Below are 14,100 nucleotides of genomic sequence, written 5' to 3'. Positions count from 1 at the left end.
TGCAACACTGTTTACAATAGCCAAGACATGGAACCAACCTAAATGTCCATTGACAGAAGAATGGATAAAGAAGATGTGGTACATATATACAGTGGAATATTACTCAGCCATTAAAAAGAATGAAATAATGCCATTTGCAGCACCATGGATGGATCTATAGACTGTCAGACTGAGTGAAGTAAGTCAGACAGAGAAAGAGAAATATCGTACATTGCTTATATGCGGAATCAAAAAATGATACAAATGAGCTTATCTACGAGACAGAAACAGACTCACAGACTTAGAGAACCAACTTATGGTTGGGGGGGAAGGGTGGCAGGGAGGGATAGTGAGGAAGTTTGGGACTGACATGTACACACTGCCATATTTAAAATGTATAACCAACAAGGACCTACTGTATAGCACAGGGAACTCTGCTCAATATTATGTAACAACCTAACTGGGAAAAGGATTTGAAAAAGAATCAATACATGTATAGGTAACTGAATCACTTCCTCGTACACCTGAAACTAACGCAACATTGTTAATCAACTATACTCCAATATAAAATTAAAAGTTAAACGGAAATATGTCCACAAATTCTCTCTCCTAGAGAGGTAGAGCTTAACTTCCCTACCTTGTGGTAGAGGCTGGATTTTGTGACTTGCTTCTAGCAACAGAAGGAAGTGGGCGAGTGTGTATCCACTCCAAGATTAGATTATAGGAAGGCTGTCTTATTGATAGTTCCTTCGAGCTGCTGTAACAAAGCACCACAGACTGGGAAGTTTATGAACAACAGAAATTTATTTTTCACAATTCTGGAGCCTGGAAGTCCAAGATCAGAGGGCCATGGTCCATGGAAGGCCCTCTTCCGTGTCGTGGATTTCCCACAGTATCCTCCCTGCAGGATAAGTACTGGTGCAAAGGAGCATGGCATCTCTCTGGAGCCTCTTTTATAAGGACACTAATCCCATTCATGAGAGATAATCACCTCCCAGAGGACCCACCTCCTAATAGCATCACCTTGGGGGTTAGGTTTCAACATAAGAATTTGGGGGGGACACACTAGGACCATAGCAAAGACTATGACTTCCTTTGGGTTCAGGCTCTACCTCCCTCCCTCCTTCCCTCTTCCTCACCTTTTCCCCTCCCTTTCCTTCCTCCTCTCACCTCTTTCTCTTTCATCACTTGCCCTGGAGGAAGCCATACTGGAGAAGTTCACGTGGCAAGAAACTACCACCTCGTGCCAACAGCCACGTGAGTGCGCTTGGAAGGGGATCCTCCAGACCCAGTCACATCTTTAGATAACAGCAGCCCGTGCTGACAGCTCGACTGAAACCTCAGCAGACACCCTGAGCCAGAACCATCAAGCTAAGCCACTCCTCGATTCCTGACCCTGAGAAACTGTGATATAATAAATGTTCGTTTTAAGTCACTAAGCCTTAGGGTACTTTGTAACACAACACTAGATAACCAATAAAACATCTCAACACTGAAGTCATTATCATCCATCCTCTCCCATCCCCTCCCTCACTTCCCAACTAACCCCCCCTCCGAAGTCCCCTGGTTCTATTAATGGACAGTGTTTCAAGTCGTGAGGGCTTACAAACTCAGGTTTCTCGTAGGTTCTCCTCTGTCCTTCCTTGCACCCCCAATCTAGTTAGTTGTTAAGTTCTGTTTATAGTAATCCTGCCAACATACTTTGCCCAGTCCCCTTTCTCCACTGCCATTGCCATTTTCCTACTTTACACCCTCCTTCCTCTTTTCCTAGGTTTCTTAAGTGATTTTTCTGGCTCCGTTTTTTTCCTCTCTGATGCACCAGCCAGATTTCTAGGTAATTTTTTATTCAAATAGGTCATTCTCTTAATCAAAAACTCTAATAGTTTTCCATTATTAATGGAAAAAACCCAAGTGTCTTAGAATAATACAGTCTGGCCTGAATTCTCTTTCCAGCCTCACAGTCCACTGCCATTTTTTGTATCTTCCAATCTCCTGCAGCAAACACTTCTGGAATAGTATTGTGGCTTCGTGGTGCTCACTCCAGTTATCCACTGCAGCTTAAACACTGCCCCCCAAAACTTAGTGACTTAAATAACTACTTTTGTTTGATCATGATTCTATGGGTCAGGAATTTGGGAAAGATCTGGTAGGTTTGTCTCTGATTCATGTGGCATCAGCCAGGCTGGGGGAATCTACTTTCAAGGTGACTTTAACCACCTACATGTCAGCCATCTTGGTGTCCGTTGACCTTTCTCCCCACATGACATCTCATTTTCCTGGGCTTCTCCACATGACTTGGGTATCTCCCAGCAGGATGGTCCTCAGAATAGCCTAGTGGCTATCCTCTTTACATGGTGCTAGTTTCCAATGGGGAGTTTTCCAAGACTGAAACTTCCAAGAGATTCAGGAAGAATCATGAAAGCTTTTTATGACTTATTCCTGGGAGTCATGCAGTATCACTTCTCTGTTGAATGAGTTTCAAGGTTAGTCCAGATTCAGAAAGAGCGGTCTATACAAGAGTATGATTAAGGTGAGGCATGATTCTCTGAGGGTGGGAGAGTGTTTTTGAAGACTAACTACCACTGTAGTCTTTATACATGGGGGAGAGCCCTTAGGATGATTTGAAGATTTTGGGAAGGGAGTTACAGAAAGAACAACAATGGACAGTTATTAATACACACATAGGGCTTCCCTGGTGGCGCAGTGGTTGAAAGTCTGCCTGCCGATGCAGGGGACACGGGTTCGTGCCCTGGTCTGGGAGGATCCCACATGCCGCGGAACAGCTGGGCCCGTGAGCCATGGCCGCTGAGTCTGCACGTCCGGAGCCTGTGCTCCGCAACGGGAGAGGCCACAACAGTGAGAGGCCCATGTGACGCAAAAAAAAAAAAAATACACGCATAAACTTTTCTTCCCCTCAGAATTCAGGAACAAGAAGTGGTGAAATGCACCCCCAAAATGTGATTTTTTTGATTAAAGGGCAGGGAAGAAAGCACAAGAAATGGAATTGGGTTTTAGGAAAACAAACTGGGGACAGAACTACAACAAATTCATCAAAAGTGCACACTTAATCCACCCACCCACATACCACCTCTACTAACTAAAATTTCACTTTTGATAGTAACTCCCTTAACCCAGTTCATTTACACCCAGGATAGAAATGGACCAAATTCTTCCTCTCTATTGCTAATCCAAACCTTATTACTCTTTAATACTCAAATGAGTCCCCTCTCATACATCAAGTCTTCCAGGGACACCCCCAGCACATCATGATTCTTCCCTTTCTTGGAACACATACAGTCCATGTCTTATCCTCACAGCAGGTTATAAACCATTCAGCATTGCTGTCTTGTGTTTCATGGAATTAGAAAACAAGAGCTGGAATGGCAATGAAATATCATCTAGGCCAATTCTTTTCAGATGGGAACATGAAGACTCCATATGAGGCTGAGTGACTTGAATAAGGTCACACCAGGATCAAAAGGCAGAGCTGATTCTCCAGGCTCCTTCTTCAATGCTCCGTCCCCATCACAGCACATGTGTTCAATGGTCTTGTTTCTCTAGAAAAGGTAAAAATCCCTTCAAGAGTTGAAATGTGCCTTGTCTTTTTTGTCTCTGACGGGGCACCTAGCAGGGTATACAGTAAGAGCTCAATGTGTATTCTGTGACTTAGGTGCTGAAGGACACATTTTCATTTAGCCCAGCTGTAAAATGAGTTAAAGAGGATGGTGCCCGAGTTAAACCATGTTGCTATCACTCTCCGAGACAGGTAAGGGAGAATAAGGATCCCTGAGAATTGAAAAAAATAGACTCTAAACAGCAAAATGGTTTGCGAGTAAAACTACCCCTAAGATGATGAGTCTATCACAGGGTAAAGGAGAGCAGCAGCCCCTCTGTAGAGTCCATGGCGGGGGTCATGATGGCAGTCACCACAACACAGCTGTGACCTAGAGAGCAAAATTGTGGTTGCCAAGGGGGAGGGGGTGGGGAAGGGACGGACTGAGAGTTGGGGTTAGCAGATGCAAACTATTATATTTAGGATGCATAAACAACAAGGTCCTACTGTACAGCACAGGGAACTACATTCAATATCCTGTGATGAACCATAATGGAAAGGAATATGGAAAAGAATATATATGTATGTGTAACTGAATCACTTTGCTGTACAGCAGAAATTAACACAACGACATTGTAAATCAGCTTTACTTCAATAAAATAATTTTTTTTAAATAAAGGAGATGGGATGGAACCATGAAGCAACACACCATTACTCTAACAAATCTGGAAGAAAATTAAAAAAAAACAAAAAAAACCACGGCTGTGCCTAGGAGACCAGCAGTCCACAGATAAAGACCGCATGGAATGTTACACAAACAATGGGGCAAACTCCCAGAAGTAACTGGGGGACACTTGGGGTAGGATGGGGAGCTAATTTCCCACAACAGTGCAATAAGCGTTTGTTGAATTATAACTTGAGTTACAAAAGTTTTAATTGTGTTCTAGTTGTAGGCTCGTAACCATGATTCACCTTATCCCTCCTTGACTGTTGGTAGTGAATATGGCTTTCAAACCGTTTAGCCAATACTGGGAGTGCCAATCAGCTTGTACCCACTGATACAGCAGGACAACTGTTTCATGTCAGAACCTGTTCTGATTGGTCAGTTACTTATTGTTACAATCTGGTGAATTTAACCCATCCTTCAGACATCTACCATGTAGGGTCTTATGTTACAGGTATCTGTGTTCTTTTCTTGTCCTATAAGATAGAAAACCCATTGAAGGCATAGAGTAAGACAGCACAGCATCTTCAAGAGTGTGGATTGAGGAATTCTCAATAAATCTTTGTTTAGTTGAAACAGTACAATCAACTATAGACAGACTTGTGTTCAAATCCTGGCTCTGACATCTAGTACCGTGTGGCTATGAGGGGCTAGTTATGTAACCTCTGTCAGCACTAGTTTTCTCCTCTGAAAAATGGCGTAATAATACCTCCCTCATAAGTTTGTTTTGATGATTAGATGAGAATAAGTACATGGAAAACACAGTAAGTAAAGCACAGAACCCAGTGAATAAACGAAGCTATTAGCATTTGGGGCGTGTTGCTTATTCACCATGAGCCAGTCACCTCCCTCCCCCCTCCCCCCATTAGAGGTAGGTCTAATCCTAAAGAATTTTAGGGACTGGGAACATTTATGGCTCTCTAACACCAAGGCCCAGAGATGGGAACCATTATGAACTTCAAAACTGATGTTAGCATTAATCCCTCAGCTGGGCACGCTATGAAAGACATACCTCATGGTCCTAACGTAAGTCCACCACTATCGTGGTGTGAGGGAAAACCACTCAAAAGTGTTTCCTACATGAGCCCACATGCTGGCTGAAATCTTTCAAGAGCTCTATTAGTGAAGCAAATTCTGCCTAGCCCGCCAGGAAAGAGATCAAGGTAAGGAATTGAGGGAGGGGCACACTTGATTCTCCATGCCCTGTGCTGGATCCTTCTTGCCCCAGCAATTCAGACAGGGTGTCCAGAGCTTTCCACATCCTCCTATTCATGAAGGATTTTTTTTTTTTTTTTTTTTTTTTTTGGTCTTTTCTCCACTGCACCAGAAAGGTCCTGAGCAAAAGCCTGAGCAAATTAACTTCCTCCTCAGCTTTTGGGACTGAACACAGAAAGCCTCTCCCAGTTAGTTCAGTTTCTTCAACCCCATCTCTCTTGAAAACAGCCAACTTCTCCATGGTGTATGCAGTACAACCCAGCAGCACCAGGCCACAGGGCCCTCCAGAAATGCCTTCCTCAGTGACTTTACATTCTCAACAACTCCAACCCTGTAATTTTCCAGATGACTTGAGGTTTTGAAAGCAAATGAAGCAGTGAAACTGCTTCAGCTGCTGAATTCTTCCTGGATTCATTTGGAAATGACAAGAAGCTGCCATAGATGGTAACTTGGGCTGTGCAGACACGTTCCTTTAGCTTTTCCATCTGAAGTCATTAGCCGATCCCAATTTCCTTGGAGATCAAGATCGGCTCTGCACCGAGTATATAAAAACAGATGTGGAGCCCCTTTTTATTGGGCCATAACCAGATAATAATATTTCTGGGGCGTTTTGTAATTTATAGGGCATTTTAACAGACGTTAAATTCATTTGATTGACACAACCAGTCTGTCAGGTAGGACAGGCGTTATTATCCCCATTGATAGACCAGGACACTAAGGCTCAAGTCTTGCCCGACGTAAGAGCACGGGTATAAGGCAGAGCGGAAACAACTCAAATTTTCTGATGTCAAATGCAGTGCCCTTTCCAGTCTAACACAGCTGCCCAGAGGTTCAGACTGAAACTCCTATGCCTACAATGTCACCATTTCGTTTATAATTCTTCATTTGTTTATCTGTAACTCCCTCCATCTTCCCCCCTGGTCCCAATTTTGGATAGTATTTAGATACTTAATGTTTTGCCCAAATTGATACCTTAAGGAAGATATTAGGATACTCTGGTTTCTCTTCAGATCGTATAAATTTTCACCTTTTAAGGAAGATATTAGGTAGGTGCTTTTTTAATCTTAGATTTGTTCAGCTCTTTTAGCAAACCTAATAACACACCAGCCATAATCCTTCCTTTAAGCACTGAGAAGCAGCAACTATAATTCCTGTTAGATGATAAGGGAAATAGTGCCCTATCTTGTCAGAAATATGCAAAAAAAATGGAGGAGAGGAGATCAAACAGCATGCAAAACGGTTATGGAAAGAATTGATGTGATGGTTGCAGGGCAGAGAATCTTTCTCTCCCGGAGGGGCCAGACAGCACAATGAGATGTCCCCCTAATGTGAATTGCTCTTATCTGAAACCTCTGAGATGTCCCCTTTAAGGCACGAGTCTTTTGGGGCTGGAGCAACTCAGCCAAGTGTGCAGGAAACCTTGGAGGGGGGACCCCTCACTGCCTCTTCCTACTGCCCTCTACCCAGTCCCTGCATCTGGGCACCTGAGACTGGGCAGAGGTCATGGGACCTTCAGCTGGCCAGAAGCCTCGAGAAAGTCCAGACACATTAATAAGCAGATGAACTGCAGCCAAAATGTGACTGAAGGTGACTCAAAGATGTCTTACCTCTTAAGTAAATGAATAAGCCTAAGGGAAGTTTCCTCCCATGGAAGATTTCATCATGATCAAGCCTATAGATAAAGATACACAGATGATCCCTGTAATTTTAAAAATGATAAGCGTGGTTCCTAGCTATGGAGTACTGACTCTCTGCATTGCTTTAGGTACCTTATCTCTTATCCTCATAGTAGTCCTGAGAAGTGGCTAGCATGATTATCATTTTACAGATAGGAAACCGAGGCCAGAGAGGTTCAGCAACTTTCCCAAAGTGACACCTCTGATAAGTACTAGCGCCACTCAGAAGCCAGTCCTTTCACTCAGGTACGTACTTGGAAGTGGGACTGGGTGCTTACGGCTGCTGTGATGATTTTCAGTATGGCTGGCCTGTTCCTTGGCTGGTAGAGTGATCTGGGTGCTGATGTGGTAAAGCGCAAGTATGGTGGGCGGTTGGCCCAGTAACAATCCTGAGTTCCCCTTCTAGAACAAGTTTCATAACCAATCATCGTTAGGAATAGCAAAGGGAGAGAGTAGGGCCATTTCTTTGATTAAATTAACCTACTTTTTCTTTCTAAATGATGTATCCGGTAGCCCCCATAGACAAGAAAAATGAATAGATTAAAAAGATACATTTACCCCTAGATGTGTCCCAGGGGGCGACTGGGGAGACATTCAACCCCCTCAATAATTTTCAAGCTTCTTTGGAAACACTTTTCCCCCTGTGGATATGAAACCAAGGTCATAAAATTTCTGAGTGAATGGAGAAACTGAAATACAATCTGAAATTCACCATCTGGCATCTGCTTCATAAATGAGTCTGGGGGAAGGGAAGAGAAGTCGAATTTTTTAAAATTTCCCAGACAAACCAACCTGATAGAGAAAGCCTTATCTCTGGCATCTGTGCTGCTGGAATCTGGGGAATAATGACCATGCCATTCCTGCCCGACACAGCCGGCAGGGAGGTAGAGGGAAGGATCTTTGATTCAATCTCAACTCTGGCGCTGATCATTTTGAAATATTAGAAAACCAGCCTCAACTTCTGTGTCAACTTCTGTATCAATATGATAGAAAATGTTATTCGGTTTGCCTCTCCCTGCGTTAACATTCTTACATCTGTAAGTAAAACTGAAAGCATATAGAGCTAAAACTCTGGCTTACTCACACAGTCATTACCTTCTTTGCCAAGGAATCACAACTGAACCATGAATTAGCAGTTCCATGTGGATAGATACAAGAGAATGTTATAAGGATCAAAGTCTTTTCTAAAAAGGATGTTGGAAATAACTCAAGTGGAGGAGGACAGCAGGTAAGAATGGAGAGAAAGACAGCGACAGCCAAGGGAATTACCAGTATTGAGGGATTAAGAACCAGGCAGAATAAACTGATTAAAAAATACCAAAGTGTAAGGCAAAGAAGAAAGTAACCATGGAAACTTCTGCATTGCTGAACTGCCGTGACGAACCGTCAGAAACTGGGTGGCTTGAAACAACAAAAATGAATCGTCTCAGAGCTCTGGAGAGCAGAGTCTGAAATCAAGATTTTGGTAAGGTTGGTTCCTTCTGGGGGCTCAGGGGAGAGTCTGTTCCATGCCTCTCTCCTAGCCTCTTCTGGTTACTGACAGTCTTTGGTGTTCCTAGGCTTATGGCGGCATCATGCCAATCTCTGCATCCATCTTCACACGGCCTTTCTCCCTGTGTATTTCTGTGTACCCTCTACTTTTTTCACGGGGACATCAATCACTGGATTTAGGACCCGCCTTAACCTGATATGACATCATCTTAATTCCATCTCCAAAGACCCTACTTCCAAATAATGTCACGTTCTGAGATTCCGGGTGGACGTGAATGTTGAGAGAACGCCATACAACCCACTACAGCAACTAAACTGTGAAACTCTTCTTTTAGCTGGATTTCACTGGGCAGTGGCCCCTGAAGGGCCACAGAGAAAGTCAGAGTGGTCCTTTAGGTTCGTATTTCATAGCATTCCTCATTTACTTTGTGTCTTCTCCCACAGACAAAGAGGTCCTTAATGCAAGGGGCAATCTCGTATTAGTTTCTGTATCCCAGCATCTGGCATATAGTAGGCACCCAACTGACATTTGTTGAGTGAATGAATTTTCACAGGAACAGAATCTCTAAGCCCTGCCTTATTTCACTGAGATTTCTGCGTGAACCTGAGATCAATGAGTCCTCACTACTTTGATGGCTGGAATTACTCAGATCGGCAGAGTAGTTTCCTTTTTTTTTTTTTTCTTTTTTCTCTTCAAGGAGGAAACAAAGAACATGAATCAATCTATGGGAACACCCCTCTCCATGGCAGAGACTAAAAATTTACATGACTCAACTGTGGCAATAAAAGGAGGGTCTTGCCGTTTTAAAGTAAGTTCTTTGTCACCATTTCCTCTTTTTTGCTGATATCTATTTTGAGCTTTCTGCTCCATTCCAGGAACTTCACAACAACCTGCTGAATTATCTGAAACCTCCTTGTGCTTGGTATTAAAGCTCTCTTCCCTTTCTTGAAGTTTGGGTGGAAGATAAGAGGAGAAACCGCAGATGTGTCACTGGGAAGAAAACATATCCCTATTCCTGTGGGCTGAGTAGTACAAAGACAGAGTTAAATTGAGGAAATGCAATAACTTAATTCATGCCTGTTTCTAACGCTGCCAGCAAATATGTGATTTAGGTTCAAAAAGGTTACTGGAGAGGAAAAAAAGTTCCCACCGGCCCAATCCACAGTCAAAGTACATTTTCTAAGCCTCCTATCATGTATCCACAAGCCCAACACCGAGCTTTGTCAGAACCTTGTGCAAAACCAAAACTCCAGGGGAAAAAAATGCAAGTTAGGGGTTTCCCTGGTGGTGCAGTGGTTAAGAATCTGCCTGCCAATGCAGGGGACTCGGGTTCGAGCCCTGGTCTGGGAAGATCCCACATGCAGCAGAGCAACTAAGCCCGTGCACCACAACAACTGAGCCTGTGCTCTGGAGCCCGCGTGCCACAACTACTGAAGCCCACATGCCTAGAGCCCGTGCTCCGCAACAAGAGAAGCCACTGCAATGAGAAGCCTGCGCACCGCAGTGAAGAGTAGCCCCTGCTCGCCACAACTAGAGAAAGCCTGTGCGCAGCAACAAAGACCCAATGCAGCCAAAACCAAAAATAAATAAAATAAATCAATTTAAAAAAATGCGAGTTAATTTATTGATTCACTCTAGACTCAAGTGCTTGGGAATCATCAGTCCTCCTCTCCCTCCATAGAACATGATGTTTTCTGATGTGGCAGGGAACTGGGCCTCAAATCAATGAAGGCAGCAGAACTGGTCCTTGGTTATTCCTACCTTGACTTCCCAGCTCTCACCCTAAGCTGGGCCAACTTTCCTTCCCTGATTTCCAGCCACACAAGTCAAAATAACAGTTTAAAGCAGTGGCTTTCAGTTTTTCTGTGCACAGGACTCATCAAGGGGACTTGCTTTTTTAATGCAGAATTCCAGGCACCACCCTTAGATTTTCTGATGCAACAGGTCTGTCGTGGGCCTGAGCATTGGCACCTTCCCTAGGCAATTCCATGGACCCCAACTAAAGCTCCAGGCTGGAGGAAATGAAGCCTCCCCATCATTCCCAAAACTATAACCCCCTCAGTCTCGGCAAAAGCCCCCTATTTCACAAAATAGCGAGTGAGGGAAACTTTACAAAGAACAGCCGCTGATGAAATATGAATTAAAATGTCCCTTTTGGGCTTCCCTGGTGGCGCAGTGGTTGAGGGTCCGCCTGCCAATGCAGGGGACATGAGTTCGTGCCCCGGTCCGGGAGGATCCCACATGCCGCGGAGCGGCTGGGCCCGTGAGCCACGGCCGCTGAGCCTGCGCGTCCGGAGCCTGTGCTCCGCAGCAGGAGAGGCCGTAATGGTGAGAGGCCCGCGAATCGCAAAAAAATAAAATAAAATTTTAAAATGTCCCTTTTGATAGAGACTGGACCCAGAATTCTCCAAATCACTTTTACTGTCAGACAAGTGAAGATCATTTCAAAGTGATTTTGGAGCATAGAAGTCCCCAGGAAGGGACCTTCCCAGAAAAGGGTACCCTATGAACTTCAGAATTCCTGAAAGTTCAAATCACCTACTGTGTGCCAAACGCTGGATTGGAATCTCCTCATACATTATTCCCTTTCATTCTTACAATAACACTGAAATGCCAATCCTATAAGGCAGATGTTGTCACCCCTGTTCTAGTAGATAAAGATACTGAGGTTCAGAGGGGTTCACTGGCTTGCCCAAGGCTATGGCGTTAGGAAGTGGCAGCATCCAGTTTTATTCCAAGGCTCCTGACTTGAAGTCTCCAATGTGTTGTATTTTATCCCGTGGCTGCCTCTGATCACTGGCCCAGGCATAGCTTGAAGGCAGTGACCTAGGTACCAAATCACTGAAGTGAATTAGAGTTAAAATTAGACTGCTAGATGACTGACAGGCCAACCCCAGAGACTGCGACTTATTTTCCAAAGTGCAGTCACTCAGCCTTGCTGCCCTTGACTTCCTTCCCCAGGATATGGGGATATGACTATCCTCACCCTCCCCTATATAACCCAACCCACCCCTCCACACACACACACATACAGAGATTCATCCATACTCAAACTACTAAGCCAGGACTGCGGGGTTCTAAAGAAGACGCCTTAATCACTGACACATAACGAGACCCTGGACGCTCCTTTATCTATTGCTCAGGGAACAGTCCAGCAGAATCCTTCACTGATGGACTTTAGATAGTCTCTCCTCCTCCAAGAGCTGCCCTTGAAGCCATGTTAGCTCCCACCTGTACAAAAGAAAAAAAAACAGGGGAGAGAAGAGCACAAAATGTGATTTTTTTTCCCCTGAACCCCACAGCTTCCAGAAATAGCCGTGATCTCCAGCAATAAAGTAAAGATAACATTTTCAAGGTCTGGGATGGGGAAATAAGTAAAAAAATAGAATGTTTAATCAATGCAAACATTCTTGGAATCTGAAACATCTGGGAGAGCTGGGGGGAGTGTGTGGGGAGCCGGAAAAGGGGGGGAGGGGTGGTTAGAGACTTGACATTCTTATCCACTGTTTATCTAAAGCAGGAGCTGAATAACCTGCTCTTAACTGCCCCCAGGAAGCCCACGTGGTGGCTGTTCATTTTTGTTACCAAATATAAGGATATCTCTCATTTTGAGAAAACCCAAGACTCAGTCATCTAACTTTACAAGATTAATAAAATTAGGGACTGATTACTTATCTATGTTTAGAACTACCTAAGCATATATAATCCACAACTGCCCTAGTGGGTTTAATAAGGTTCTTTTTTTTTTTTTTTTTACATGTTACTTCTTAGGAAACCAACTGCTGTGCAAAATAAGGCCTCTCTGCACCCTGGCAGTTTAATTCAGAGATGAACTTCCCTGAAGGCAAATGACAGTCTTGTAGGAGTATCTGGGCTAATTAAACAGATATCCACAAACTGAAATATGAGTTATTCCCTCCATCCCTGTTTTATACCACTCATCCCCAGAATACTCTTGACAGTAAAGCAAATATATGATGAAATACATATGCCAAATTAAGTGAATCAAGTGAAGATAACTCTTGGTATGGTCCATGTTTCCTAACCTGCCATCCAACACAGATCTGGCCCCAAGCTGCAATCCAAGCCCCAGAAGAGCTGTGTTTCACCCTAATGTGTGCTGCCGCAGACTTGACCTTCTCCATGCTGCAAGGGCTGTCCTGCTCTCTGCTAGATCACTGGGCCCTAGCACCTGGTAAGTGAAAAAAGGAATCACTGAAAGAGTAGTTTCTTAATAAAAGGATGAAGAAACATTGTTATCACTTTCTTTCCTCTCCTCCACCTTTCCCATGTTACCTCATTGATCCTCACCTCAGCCCTGAGAAGGTCCTATCATCTCCATTCTACAAAGGAAGTTCCAAGAGTAGAGTAACTTGTCCACGGTCACACACAAGGAAGGCAGAGAAGTGAGATTTCAACCCTGATTTACTAGTCACACTTCTAGGATTACACCATGCTGTGTTTCTCCCATCACACATTCTTTCTCCTTGACCTTTGCCCACAAAGCCATGACCCGAAGTTCTTATGTCTGGTTCTTCCATCTCCAAGCCAACAGCTCTTCTCATGAAATAGGTCATCTTCATGGTAAAGAAGGAGCAGCGATAATGCAGGAGTTTCCGTGTGTTTCTCATATCTGTGCTGCTCTATACCTAACACAATATCCTATACTGAGTCAGTATAATAAATATTCAATGAACGCCATTAGTATCGTCAACTCAGAGAGGAGAACAAAGGGACAGAGAGATTAGGGCAATTGCTAACTCCACACTTTGTCACTGCCTTGCTGGGAGGGAACTCTGTCTCTTTGACATGAGGGTCCTCACAGCCTCGCTCAGAAGGCGCCCTACCCCCCCGACTGTGGCTACCCTTTCAGCTGGTCTGTTGCTACCTCAAATTCTCAGTAGCCAACAGACGCACTTGGCCACTAGAAGACTCTCCATTTCCATCATGATGTCGCTCCTATATTCTCTTTACTGCACTTACACAAAGAGATTGAGAAGTAGGAGACTTTGGGGGAAAAAAATGACGAATGTTTTCCTTTCACTAAAGAATCCATTATATTATAGAATAAATTCATGACCACAGAATGAGCTGAGAAGTATATCTGTATAAAGTAAACCTTATTTCCCTATTGTTTCTATTTTTAAAGTGTGTTATGACGACCAAAGTTTCACATTAGGCTACACTGACAATGTTCGGTGTGGAAGGGGCTAGAATTTTGCCAATGATATGGCATGTTAGCTGTGTGCTACAGTAGGAGCGTCGCATGACTAAAGCTACAGCATCAGAGATTTGTGAAACTCTGATTCCTGTTCAGAGGCTAACTTTTCCTTTGTAGAATTTCTAGTAACTCCCAGCTCTTTCCTGACTCCGGACATCTGCAGTTCATCCTCATCTGCTTTCCTAGATCCTAGTATCTGTTCCTACAGTGGGAGATTCCCTGACTCTCTACTCCAAATTC

Source organism: Grampus griseus (assembly GCF_964374135.1).
Source record: "Grampus griseus genome assembly, chromosome: 6".
In the NCBI taxonomy this organism is placed as follows: domain Eukaryota; kingdom Metazoa; phylum Chordata; class Mammalia; order Artiodactyla; family Delphinidae; genus Grampus; species Grampus griseus.
This window is presented reverse-complemented; position numbering follows the sequence as displayed.